Genomic DNA, 15122 nt, shown 5'->3' on the forward strand with positions numbered 1-15122 from the left:
ATGTTTCCTCTCCATTCAGCTCTTAATTGATTAATACAAGTGTAGAAGCTGCAATTGTTCTTTAACAGGTGACATTTCTCTTGCTTGCTTGAAATTGATCCTTTTAATGAACTGTTGCAAATTGCATCTGACATTGTTGTTTTCAAGAAAGTAAATTTATTATACTGTAAGGACATAATTCATCCCACAAGAGGATATTTGCTGTACGAATAAAGATTCTTACTTATCTGACTTAAGAGGTCAATCCATTTTAAACTTTACAAGCGTCGAGTATGCTGGGCACTAGATCTTCGACGACCGAAAGAAACTAAATAATCATATTATAGAAATCGTCAATTTGAAGATTCAGTTTAAATACCGCAACAATTGCCGACAATGTAAATAAACGTAAAGCACGTTATCGAATGCCCTATTCTAGCTGCCTGCTGGATTGCAAGATGCTGCCAACTTTCAATCGACAAAACCGATACTATATATATATATATTTATATACATACATACATATATATATATATATATATATATATATATATATATATATACTAGTGAAGCTTACGCTCCCCTGCGCTCACTGCGCGCCAACCCCCCAACTTTCGAATATTTTATAAGAAATACATTTTTACAATTTTTGTATATTTATTCTCATTGATTCTTTACTTTTTCAGTAAAGTAATTGTTGGAAAGTTATATATATAGGAATACGATAAATTTAACGTCACCACGTCAAATTTTTAGTGGGAATTTGTGATCCCTGATACATCAAGTTATCTTGAAACATTCAAGTTATTATCTGAAATAAAAAAACACGTAAACTTTTTAATAAAATCTAGTATTCTATTTAAGTTAATTAATGATATTAAACATACATTAAAATAGGAAAATCAAACGAACTAAATGAAGAAATAGTAGATGAAATTAGTAGTTATGTAGATGCTAGATATGTAAGTCCAATGGAAGCAGCTTGGAGACTCCAAGAATATCCAATTTGTGGTAGAAAACATACAGTTGTAGATCTAGCTGTTCATCTTGAAAATAAACAAAAACTCATATTTGAAGGAAATAATATCAAAAATGTAATGAAAAATTATCAAACACCCCTTACAGCTTGGTTTGAATTAAATAGAGTAGATGATTTTGCAAAATCACTAAAATATGTTTACATTCCAGAACATTACATTTTTGACAATAAACTTAAAATTTAGAAAAAAAGAAAACTTACACTGAAAAATATTGCTATAGCTAGATTAAACATAGTTTCTCCAAAAGATCATGAACGCTTTTTTTTAAAACTTATTTTAAATAAATAACATGAGGCTACATCGTTTGAAGGCGTTAAAAACCTTATTGGAATAACATATAAAAATTTTAGGGATACTGCGATTGGAATAGATTTAATATAACATGATTCTGAAATCGACAATATTTTTAAAGAAGCCATAACAATTATGTTTCCATACCAGTTAAGACAATTTTTTGCTTGGTTTTTGATTCCAGAAAACATTCAAGGAAATAAAATATGGGATAAATATAAAAAATATTTTACGGAAGACTTCAATGATAATAATAATAATTGTACATATTAATCAAATTTTGGTATCGGAAGGTAAATCATGTGAGTCTTTTAGTTTACCGACACCAACCATTAGGAACTATATAAATAATTGCAATATTGAGGAAATATCTTTCAGTAAAAAAATGTTCGATATAATGTACACAAATTTAAATGAAGATCGAAAAAAAATTTTTAAAACTATTTGTGAACAAGATGAAAAAATAAATTTTATAGATGGTCCTGGTGGATCCGAAAGAACCTACTTATATAAAACACTCATTTATCACTTTATTTCTAGAGGTGAAAATATTTTGTCAATGGCTTGGACAGAAATTACATCTGTATTACTACCAAAAGGTATGACCAGTCTTAGAACTTTTCGTTTACCTCTATACTTAGATAATATTGAAAGTGTATTTTTAGAATTTAAAACTGAAAAAAAAAAATTAAGGGAAGTTGATTTAATAATATGGGACGAGGCTTCTATGATTCCGAAAAAAGCTTTAGAAATCGTTGATAGAACGTTGAGAGACTTGTGTAATACAAAACTTTGCTTTAGTAATAAATTAATAGTATTAGAAGGAGATTTTCGACAAATCCTTCGAGTTATAAAAAACGGTAATAGAACTATAATAATAAAAGAAACTATTAAATCATCATTTTTATGGATCTTTTTTAAAATTTTAAGATTACAAAATAATATCCGTTCTAGTCATAATGAATTTCCAAAATTAGTGTTAAGAATTGGAGGAGGGGACATAGAAACATTTTACATTCCTAAATCCTGGATAACGGATGATGCCTGTACTAAAATATTTGGTAACTACAGCAACTGTTTTGACAATAACGTAATACTAACTTCACATAATGAATATACTTTTTTTTTAAACAACAAGATTTTAAGTAAATTACATGGGGAAACTAAAACTTATTACAGCATCAACACTGCAACATATAACGGTGTTGATAAATCAGATGATAATATTTATATAAATTTTCCCGTAAAAATGTTAAACAACATTCGTGAAGGCTTGCCACCTCATGATCTTAAATTACTAATAGGTACAATAATAATGTTAATTCAAAATTTGAGTATATCAGACGGACTATGTAATGGTACACGATTGCGAATTACTAAATTACTAAAGTATAACGTAGAAGGCGAAATAGTAACAGGAGAAGTAATTGGTAATAAAGTTTCCATTCCAAGAATTACATTAAATACGGGAAATACTTCATTAATACCTTTTATTTTATGTAAAAAACAATTCCCATTAGTTGTAGCGTTTGCTATGACTATAAATAAGTCTTAAGGTCAAAGTTTTGATAATGTGGGATCATACTTAAAAAAACCTCTATTTTCTCATGGTCAATTATACGTGGCTTTATCAAGATGCAAAAATAAAAATGGAATTTTTGTTCAAGTCGGTAGAGAAAACAGTTTAGAGATTTAAAATAAAGTTTGGAAAAAAATTTTTGAATATAATAAAGTATCTTTTATTCATAACATGATTTAATTATTATTTTTTTATGTATAGGTGAAATTTATTAATTAATATTACATATCATGAATGTATATTATGTTTATCTATTGTATTAATTTCCGCATTAATTTCAAACAAAATAGATATGGACATAAGTCTTCGTGGTTTTATTAGGCTTTATAAGATGACTCATAAAGTGATGCAAAACTTTCATTGTCCAAATTAATGATACTCTTAATTTAACTCAAGTATATGTTCGTAAAAAGGAGAATTGTGGAATAAAGGACTATATAAGTGATGATGATATAATAGTTATGCGCACCAATATATGTGTATTTATTATTTGGTTTTAAAATATTGTTAACTTCATATAAATTGGTTTCTAAACGTACTTAGTTGTATAAATAATGATGTTTTGCGCAACAACCCCCTTTGAATCAATTCATGACTTTAGATTTCTTCTTGACGATAAAATAAATCATAGCAATAAGACAGTTTTGTCCAAAGATAGGTAAAGACGGTATAATCACGGTCAGGTTCCAAAAAAGTGGTGTGGGGAGGCGGTGGGGGCCATGAAAAAATTCGTGGGGGCCTGTGGGTGGGCCACAGGGGGTAGGTGGGGGAATGAGGGATGTTTTAAAAAAAAATACTGTACAATATTTCCATGTGATTTGGTAGGAATGTGGTAATAGACTTTAACTCATTGACAGGGCTGGCAAAATGCAACGTTACAAAATGCTAACAAAAAAAGTCAGTTCACCAAAATTTTCATGCTTACAAAGAAACCAAGGAATCCAGTAAATCGAAATACAATTGATTGTATTAAGGTTTAGCTGATTGTAGTATTGTGCAGTAATCTGTAACTATTTAATTAGATATAAAAACATACATTGTTATTATCCCATGAAGCCATTCATGGTTGAACCCCCTGGCTTGAATAAAGACTTATACCATACTTCTATACTATTCATATAATATTTTGTGGGGGGTCGGTGAAGGGCTGTGGGGGGGTTTTGAGTAAAACTTCGATATGTTAAAATAAGCAAGAAAATAACGGATTTTTACCTTATTTTGATGGGGGTTGGTGGGGGGGGCGAATGGGGGGCAGTGGGGGGGGGGTGGTAAGGGGTTTGTGTGGAATGCCCCACTGAGTTAACTATATAATATAGGAAGATATATATATATATAAATGGGACATTTCTTTTAATATAAACCCCCCCCTGCTGTCCAAAAATAGAAGCAGCTAAAAAATTATAATAAATCACTGTTTTGTAGCTTGAAGCCTGTAGTTTACGATAACAAATGGCTCTTTTAAAAATAAAAATTGGCGGCTGATGGCATGACTCTGACTGTCGATCAAGACCGCAAAAAATGTTAAAATAAGCAAATATCTCGAAATCTTATCATATTGCAAGCTAAAAAAATGTGTTAATATGTTTTTCTTTGGTTGTGTTAGTAAAGTTAAGCATATGTGTCTTAGTATAAGGTCACATTTTGGTTCTAACCTCAATAAACTGCTCTTAATCGTATTTTTTTTCTTAAAATACTCCATGTAGCCATTGACACAAGCACAAAAATATTTCTTCCATGCGAATTACCTTAAATAAATCTCAATTTAATAAGGTCATCAGTCTGCGAGAAAACGAAATCCGTCCATAACCTGTATAAACAGTCATTAACGTCTATTTTGCTAGAATGAGGGCATATTGCAAAAAGCTCATCCATCAGTTGGCGTGGCTGTGCCTAAGTGATTTACGTGGACTAGTGTGTCTATATATAAGATGGTTCTATATATAGACGGCATATAACACCATCGTATATATAGGTTCACTAGTCCACGTGAATCGCTTAGGCATCGTTGCGCCATCTGATGGATGAGCTGTGTGTGATATTTCCTCATAAACTTCATTCTTCGTTTGAAGATAAGTGACACATTAAATTTTGTACGAGATGAACTGTGAAAATTCAGCCAGTGAGAATTTTAACCATATACATTATTAAATAGTACTTATAAAATATTATACACCCTTCTCCTAGAGATCCTGCAAATTTTCCTGCAGGATCTTTTGGTATATGTAGTAGAGAAAAGTCTTCTTAATTAAAAAATTGTTGCATGGTTTATTTCAACTTGATATGAACAATACTTGATTGATATAGGAATTCAATTCCCAATAGTATTCTATTGCTATTAAAATCAAAGTACTTTATTTAATTGAATTAAAGTACTTATTTGTACTCATCAGATTCTAAAATATTAACTCAACACACAGCTTCTTAATGTACATTATTTAATTATTCACTAAAAACAATAGGACTTAATTAACAATTTACTAATATTAAGTATTACTTCTCTAGAGTACAAACTATTTTCTAAGAGAGAGAAATTATTTTGTATTTACTAACCACGTACCTAATCCGACACCACGCTAACTACAAACAAGCCAGCTAAATGAAAGAACGCCAGTAATCAAGAAATCACATAAGTTTTATTTTTTGTTTATGTTCACAAACTTTTGTCAAGCAGGATATATTCACCAGAATGATATATTTTTACACGTGCTGTTTTTTGTAAGTATATTTTAATTGTACATATAATTCTACAGGCCCGATTTGATAAAAATGCGGTAAATTATCCCATGATTATCGCTTAAGTATAACCGTTTTATATACATACATTGATTTACTCTATACTTATGTAGAAAACGTTGTGTTACTTGAAGAGACGCCCGAAGATAAACTGTCAGCTATTACGCGAATAGTTATTTGGAGTAAGACATACAAGAAAAATATATGTTTTGCGTTGGTAACCTTTTTGTTGTACCCTAAAACTTTTATTTACTTTGTGGTTATCCTAATATTTACAATCAGAATTAGGTATTGCAATAATTAAATTTTTATGAAAACGTCCTCTAAATAGAATCATATACTTTTGTTTTTGATAAGTACAAAAATTTTTTTAATATTTGAATTTCTGAGTTGACTTCGATCTGCATCTTACAGATTTGTCGACTGTTTCTAATATTTATTGATGCTAATAAATTTTCTTACAACTAATAAAAACAATCCACTGGAGGAGAAGAGGGCGATACCTAAAAATTTTGTCTATAGCCGATATTACGATACAGTCTTTTATTTTCCATTAGACCTCCGACAGTTTTTGATACAAAGTAAAAATTCCAGATTTCGACAATGGCAGATAAGATTCATCGTGATCGATGCATAAATCCGTACGCAGATAAAGGAGTACAGCCACATAAGGGCTTAAACTTAAGAAAAATTTCATTAGATTTATTAAAAAAGAAGCCCAATCTGCCAAACGATAGTCATGTATGTAATAATTGTCGATTGGGGAGTTCATTAAAACGTGCAAGTGATGAATTAATGGATACTCTTCGTGCAAATGCAGACATACACAGTAATGATATAACAGAAATTGATCTTAACGATTCTTACGACTATTGTAAAAATGTGGATGATAGTTCAAAGCCTTTTCTTCAAGAAGCAGGAGAACTATTTCAAGAGCTAAAAAATTAATTTTCAGGATTAACAAATACCAATCCATTGAAAGTTCGAATTCTCACTTTATGTCCAGAGTTCTGGAGTATCAACAAACTAGTAAAAGTTTTCGATACAACAAAATATTTAGCAAGAAAAGCTAAAGAATTTAGAAAAAGTGGAGGGATTTTCGGTGAAACAATTACATCAGTACGAAAACGTAAATCAGATACTCACATGATGACCATAAATAATTTTTTTAATAAGGATTCCATTAGTAGAATAATGATTGGAATGAAAGATGTTGTATCAGTTAAAATTGATGACAAATGTTTTTATTTTCAGAAACGTCTTTTAATGTTTGGCCTAAAAAAACAGTTTAATTCATTTAAAGAGGTACATCTCGATGTTGTAATTAGTTTTAGTGCTTTTGCAAAACTGCGACCCAAATATTGCATTTTACCAGGAGCAATTGAAACTCATTCCGTGTGTGTTTGCACTATACATCAGAATGTAAAGCTTCAATTAGATGCAATAGATATAGTAAACGTGGCGAAAAATTTTGAAAAACCGATTGAAAATTACAAGGATCTTCTAAGTTTGGTTGTTTGCAAAAATCCAACAAACTCATGTTATTTAAATGATTGTCAAAGTTGGCCCAATATTACACAGTTATCAGGTATATTGACCAAGGCCTTCAGGAACTTTGGTCTAGAGAAAACACAATATAGTACATGGACAGCAACAGACAGAGCGACATTGCTGACTGTGACATTTGATGTTAGTGAATTTATCGACGATCTGTGTTATAAATTACAAGTACTCAAGCCACATTCATTTATTACTAAAATGCAGTCAGAACATATCAAATATATTGAAAGTAATATTTCTAATTACGAAGTAGTTATTATGTTTGATTTCTCAGAAAATTACTCCTATGTTGTGCAAGATACTTCGCAAGCGTTTCACTTTAATAATGCACAGTGCACAATTTTTCCCATTATATATTACTTCAAAGAAAGTGACCAAATAAGCCACAAAAGTTATGTTTTTTTATCAGATAGTACAAGACATGACACTGCTGCAGTATAAACTGTACAAAAGCAACTGATTCCTTAAATTAAAAAACAAGTGAAAAATGTTAAGAAGATAATTTACATAACAGATGGTGCAAAACAACACTTCAGAAAAAAATATCAGATTTCAAATCTCGTCAATCATGAGCACGACTTTGGTGCTCAAGCAGAATGGCACTATACAACAACTGCTCACGGGAAAAGTGCGCATGATGGAATTGGAGCCACATTTAAAATAGAGGCTTATCAAGCTAACCTAACGGCTAAGCCGACAGAAGCAATATTCAAGCCCGAATCTTTATTTAAATGGTCGAACAATCATTTTAAAAATATTGAAATATTTTACTTTAGTAAAATTAAGCACGATAAGTCCATGAGATGTTAAAAAAAAAGATTTGATGCAGCTGTTCCTATACCAGAAATACTGAAAAATCACTCGTTAAACTTATTGGAAAATGAAAATCTACTTATAAAAAGATTCTCAAATGACAGTGGCGGTATTGAATTTTCATTAAAGAATGAAAAGATTCTATGATATAATTATAGATTATACTAAATTAAAATACAATAAAGCCTTATTTAATGCAAAATTCGACTTTTCCTTGATTTAAATTTGGAATTAGCCATTTGTAGATAACGTAGACGAAAAATAGTTAGCAAATTCACTATAATTTAAAAATAATCTTACTATCTCAAAGCATTAAGTATATTATCTAAAGTTTCTACCTTACCAACTTCGTTAATTTTTAACTTTACAGCTATTTCTTCCTGAAATAATAAAAAAGCATTTTGCTGGTAATAAGCTGATACTATGATAAATAAGCCTATGTCAAGTTTATTGAAATTAGTAGCGAATTGAGAGAGAGACGTTGAAATGCGTAATCATGAAATTAATTTAAGTTTCAATTTATAATGTGGATCACATAAACAAACTTATTGTGTAACTTATGTCACTTAATTTAGGGCGATAAATGAGATTTAATAATAAATTACGAGGAATAAATTCTAAAGTCGTAATACTTAATATAAATGAATTCTTGATGAAGCCCTATTGTTTTTAGTAAACGATTGAATAATGTAAGCTTAGAATCTATGTATTGAGTAAAAATTGTAGCATCTAATGAGCACAAATAAGTACTTTAATTGAATTAAACTATAGTACTTTGATTTTAATAGCAATATAATCCTATTGGAAATTTTTAATTTTTATAAATTGAGTATTGTTTACATCAAGTTACAATTTACCATGTAACCATTTTTAAGTAAAGAAAACATTACTCTAGTACAAATTCCGAAAGATCCTGTAAAAAAGCTTAAAGGATCTCTAGAGTACGGGTGTACAATATTTGATAAGTATTATTCGTTAATGTGTCTTGTTAAAATTCTTACTGTTTTAATTTTCACAGTTCATCTCATACGAAATTCATAGTGTGACTTATCTTAGTACGATAATTAAAGTTTATACTAGCAAAATAGACGTTAATGACTGTTTATATAGGTTATGGACAGATTTTGTTTTTTCACAGACTGATGACTTTATTAAATTAAGGTTTATTTAAGGTAGTTTGCATGAAAGAAATATTTTTGTGCTTGTCTCAATGGCTACATGGAGCATTTAAAGAAGAAAAATACGATTAAGAGCAGTTTTTTTAAGGTTAGAACCAAAATATGACCTTACACTAAAACGCATATGCTTAACTTTACTAAAACAACCAAAGAAAAAAATATTTACACATTTTTTTGGCTTGTAATATGATAAGATTTCAAGATATTTGCTTATTTTAACATTTTTTGCGGTCTTGATCGACAGTCAGAGTCATGCCATCAGTCGCCATTTTTTACTTTCGGAAAGAGCCACTCGTTATCTCAAACTACAGGTTTAAAGCTACAAAATAAAGTTTTATTATAATTTTTTAGCTGCTTTCATTTTTGGACAGCAGGTGGGGTAAATATTAAAAAGAATGCCCCATATATATATATATATATATATATATATATTTATATTTATATGTGCAAACTCTCCAGTACGTGTTTTATATCAGCATTAAATCATACAATACAATGTGAATTTGTTACAGAATAAATCATACTTTTTGTTATTATCATGATCAATAATCATTTTCGGAACTAATTGTAAGTCTGCAAGGTCCAAACTGATTAAAATATTCAAATAATATTCATGTATCTGAGGTTACATTAATTTGACAGTTGTTTAAATAATGACTTAAAAATTATTGTATTACTATAATGACGTTTATTTAGGCTCTTTACGATTTTTAAATGCCTTAGTTGAATTGTTTCTCAAAATTAACTTCCTTTACCTTCTTGTTATTTTGAATTTCACGGCTAATATGATGCCACCATGCACAACGCTGCTATCCATGAAGGTTCTTACGCACAGGAACTTCCAAAAACAAAAAATTCTGATATTTACCTGGTGGAAAAAGTTCTTCGAAGACGTGAACGGCCAGTTCTTGTCAAGTGGTTAGATTTTAACAATCAACAACACTTGCAATAGTAGGATTACAAAGAGGAAATTATAAAAAAAATTTTTTTAATTTTCTATAATAAGTGAAAAATGTTTTTGATGTGGTGCATAAAATAAACTAAGGAAATAAATTTTTTGTAATTAAAAAAAAAAACGTTAGTGAAGATTTTGTAACGGTATGTAAAGAGTTGAATATTGTATTAGGAACAAACCTTACTCAATATAATTGGACGTGTATTCAAGACATAATTGCTTCAAATTTCAAAGAAATTGTCATTTTATTCACTCATTTTCAGTAAAAAAAAAAAAATTTATTATGTTTTCCGTTGTTCAGTAAAAATAATCTAAACTCATCAATAGCATTCAGCAATTCATCATAAAAGTCATCATTATCATACACAGCTACGCATATTTTATACGGTAAAAATATTTTTAAATCATCAGCCGAATTAGCTACTACGTTTGACCTAAATCGTGTATTGACTTTCCTCAGTTTGATCACCATATTTTATTTATGTGAAATCATCTCAGAAATTTTCTTCGTTGGCAGAAAACCTTTGTTATCCATTTTATTAAGTTCTGCAAGATCCATCTGTGAAACTTTTCATGCATAATTGTTATTTACGCTTCTCAATTTTTTTTTTTAGAAATTTTTGTTCAAAGAAAAAAGTTTTAAAAAAATTGTTATATTAACCTGTGACAACTCGAGGCTTTTTACTCGATCTAACGTTGTAAAAACTGGCTACTAATAACCATAGGGACTTCTATTGTCTTTTAAGTCCAGTCTAATTTGAACCTCTGACTAAGAGTGCAATAACCTTTGCTGACTGTAACACTTTCTTATATACAGCTAGCCTTTCTAGCTTTTAAACTTGTTTTACTAATCTCTCTTCACTATGCTATAATAATAAAATAGCGTTTGTCATGATGCGCACTTAGAGCATTTTTTTTTTTTTTTTTTTTTCTAAAGAGCTGATGATGCCATGATTAGTAACTTTTTTGCTCTTGAGTTATACGAGTATTTTTACATAAGCACTTGATGTAATCATCAAAGTATATCATGGCCTTAACTACACAGCTGTTTACACCCTTCGCTTTTTTCAATGGCATTTGGTCTTAAATTCTTACACCATACATTTTTGTTCTCAATCCTACGAATTTCAATATGACTTTTCCATTGTACTCATCTTTTATAAGGCAAAGAATTTTTTTATTACTACGAGGCATGTTAAGATCATTATTGATAGGATAGTCACGTGTTTCGAATTTTATGATGCTTTCATGCATCACATTGTATCTATTCTCATATGTCATTTCATGTAGACGACTGTCAGTGTCTGTATATAAGAGTTTACGTTGATCTGCAAATAGGTTTTTTATAAAATCATAATAAAATTAATATACGAGTGTCTTAAATGAGTCTAAGCCACACAACGACATGGGTACCTAGAAATATTTTACACAGATACATTGACGACATACCTTGTAAGAGGGATGATCAATTTTTTGCAGTATACATTTTACAATTTCTTTGATAAATAAATATTTTCAGATAGGACCTTCTCCCGACGTTGACTACCTGGCAATATTTTATACGAATACATTAACGACATACCATGTAATAGGAATGATCAATTTTTTGCAGTATACATTTTACACTTTCTTCGTTAAATAAATATTTTCAGATAAGACCCTGCCATGACGTTGGCTACCTGCCAATATTTTATACGGATACATTGACGACATACCTTGTAAGAGGAATGATCAATTTTTCGCAGTATACATCTTACAATTTCTTCGTTAAATAAATATTTTCAGGTAAGACCCTGCCCCGACGTTGGCTACCTGCCAATATTTTATACGGATACATTGACGACATACCTTGTAAGAGGAATGATCAATTTTTTGCAGTACATATTTAACAATTTCTTCGGTAAATAAATATTTACAGGTAAGACCCTGCCCCGACGTTGGCTACCTGGTAATATTTTATACGAATAAATTGACGACATATCTTGTAAGAGGAATGATCAATTTTTTGCAGTTTACATTTTACAATTTCTACGTTAAATAAATATTTTTAGGTAAGACCCTGCCCCGACGTTGGCTACCTGCCAATATTTTATACGAATACATTGACGACATACCTTGTAAGAGGAATGATCAATTTTTTGCAGTACACATTTAACAATTTCTTCGGTAAATAAATATTTACAGGTAAGACCCTGCCCCGACGTTGGCTACCTGGTAATATTTTATACGAATAAATTGACGACATATCTTGTAAGAGGAATGATCAATTTTTTGCAGTATACATTTAACAATTTCTACGTTAAATAAATATTTTTAGGTAAGACCCTGCCCCGACGTTGGCTACCTGGCAATATTTTATACGTTTAAACATCGATACGCTTACGCTTATTATTTATCGTTTTTCTATGTACAGCATTATTAAAAAACTTGTAAAACATTTTCTCGAAGTTATTTCTTGCATTTTTACGCTTTTTGCTGTAAAAGTCTATACATTTTTTTAACCATGGACTTTCATTTATTCGTAAACCTTAAAATTTTCTTCCAAGACCATGGCTAACAGCTTGTTTGAGTGCACAATACTAAATCACATATTGTTGTGTATTATATAGTCTAGTAATCAGTTTATTTGCTTGAACGCTGAAGGTGCGATGAGCTCAGCACACAAAGGAAATCCTTATAAGCATCATTAAGAGTCGGATTGTCAAGATCCACTTTAAGTAAGTTACCTGTTTTTTCATCATCTGCCACGTTGAAAATACTAACTGGACTAACATTTTAAATCAATTTAAATCCTGAATAAGGCAATGGTTTTTTTATAGCCCATCCATATAAATTATGAACATCATAGTACATAAGATATTTATCACTTAATAAACATAACCATGTCAGCTCTAAGACAACAGTTCTAATTTTACCTGTGATTCTATGAATGTATGTTTGTATGTATGTAATTGTATATAAAAAGATCCTCATATTTAGCACATGTGACTTATTTCTGTAAATTTTTACACTGCATCACATGTTAGGCCAGGCATTGTGTAAGAATGAGCTTGATCTAATTAATATGCCTCAAGACAACTAGTTCAAAAGTTTTCAAATATTATAATTTGTAGCACATTGGTCTTTGAATATAAGTCAGAAAACTGCCGAAGCAATTGTAAGTTGAAAGTATCCCAAAGATTTATAGCATAGTTATCTTCTTCATCATTGGTAGGGGTGTTTAGTGAAACACGTCGGGTGAGAGTAAACTACTTTATTCAATGGTTTACAAGAGGGTTGATTACAGCGTGAGAGGCGTCGTGAGTGTGAGCAGGACAGGCGTCTGGTCGTCTTGGAGAGAGCGGTGCTCAAGTGTCCGAACGCAGAGGCAGCTCCCGGCAAGGCGGAAGCCCGTGAGCATGGCGGAAGTGCACGCAGCGCCTCACTCGGCTGTCACGCTCGGGCGCGAAACCAAACAATCCGCCCGCCTCGATCCTGGATCGAAGAAGTACGTGCCACCCGCCAAACCGGGGTTGGTCGGGGAGTCTTCTGGATGTGGTGGAGCCGCGGGAGGTGCCAACACAGGCAGCAAGACCATCTTGGTGATGGATCACTCGTACATGCCAGTCGCCGTCTTGAGGGTAGCAGCGCGGACAAAGCTGTCGGCTCCCGGGTGGACGCTGATGACACAGCCGATCGGCCATCGGCCACTAAACTGCAGAAGTGTAGCGTCGAGGAGGACAACCACATCGCCGACGATGAAGTTCCGGCGAGGAGTAGTCCGTTTTGACCGCTGTTGGAGTGTGATGAGGTATTCATGGCTCCAGCGGAACCAAAACTGGGCGGGGACCCCCCGAACGAGCTCCCAGTGGGTGAGCGCATCCCAGCTCTCTGCAGGGGGGCTGGGCAGACCGATGGAGTTGAGAGGGCCACCGACGAGGAAATGCCCTGGGGTGAAAACATTGAGATCTCCAGTGTCTCCAGATAGCAGTGTCAGTAGTCGGCTATTTAAGACCATCTCGATGCCAACGAGCACCGTGGAAAATTCTTCGTAGGTGAGATGGCGTGACCCCATGACGCGCGAGAGGTGGGTTTTGGTTGACTTGACGGCGGCCTTCCACAAGCCACTGAAGTGAAGAGCGCCTGGTGGAATGGACTTCCAAGCAATTCCTTGATCGGTGAGAGAGAATCGTCATGCACGCGGTTGTCTCTGGCGCCGGCTTGAGCGAGCGAATCGGCGAGAGCTTGGTCCGAGCCAGAAGAATGTGGCAGAGCGCCGGCCCAGCCCCGGGCGCGAGGCAAGAGTAGATGACGGCTGCCATCGCGCGGCAACTGGCGTCCGAAAAGCCGTGCAGGTGAAGCTTGGAAGAAGGCCCGACTCCGATTTAGCGTGGCAAGGTGAAGGTGGAGATGGCCTGGAGCTCGGCGGTAAATGTCGCCCATCGGGGAGTCATTGAAATCGGCGCAGGCTCCTCCCAGCCCAGTCTAGCGTGCCAGAGATCCTGGAGCAAGAGCTTGGCATTCAACACGATTGGCGCGAGCCAGCCGCATGGGTCAAACAGACCCGCGAGCGCCGTGAGCATCGTCCGCTTTGTGCTCTGCGGCTGGAGTGGTGGAGGCGTCAACTGAAAGCAGTCCGACGGTAGATCCCACTTGACCCTGAGCTCGCTGACGAGGCCTTCAGCGCTGGGCTGCTCCCAGGTTGGACGTAAGCGGACGTCTTCAGGCAGATCGTCGAGCAGCTCGCGGATATCGGCCACTTACTTCCGCAGGGGAAAGCCGCCGGGCCTTCATGAGCCCGCTCAGCTGGTCGCGGAGGCGCCGAGCCGCGGTGACGTCGTCGGCCCTGGAGAGAAAGTCGTCGGCGTAGCGGTCACACAGCGCGGCTGACACAGCTTCGGGCTAATTGTGGCCTTCGTCCTGGCATAGCTGTTGGAGGGTACGCAGCGACAGGTAAGGCGAGCACGACTCGCCGTAAGTCACAGTGAGCAGCTGGTAGTGGGTTGGAGGCTGGC

At 33.6% G+C, this 15122-nt stretch overlaps 1 protein-coding gene across 1 annotated transcript in view; it reads right to left on the bottom strand.

Annotated features, from left to right (window-relative positions):
* Positions 1–15122, bottom strand: part of LOC149374067 (low-density lipoprotein receptor-related protein 2-like) — a 645855-nt gene that overhangs the window by 252229 nt on the left and 378504 nt on the right. The gene's annotated exons all lie outside the window — the stretch shown is intronic.

Source organism: Copidosoma floridanum, unplaced genomic scaffold (genome assembly GCF_036245765.1).
Source record: "Copidosoma floridanum isolate Cflo_tuat_1 unplaced genomic scaffold, Cflo_Japanese_pri ptg000022l, whole genome shotgun sequence".
Classification (NCBI taxonomy): Eukaryota; Metazoa; Arthropoda; class Insecta; order Hymenoptera; family Encyrtidae; genus Copidosoma; species Copidosoma floridanum.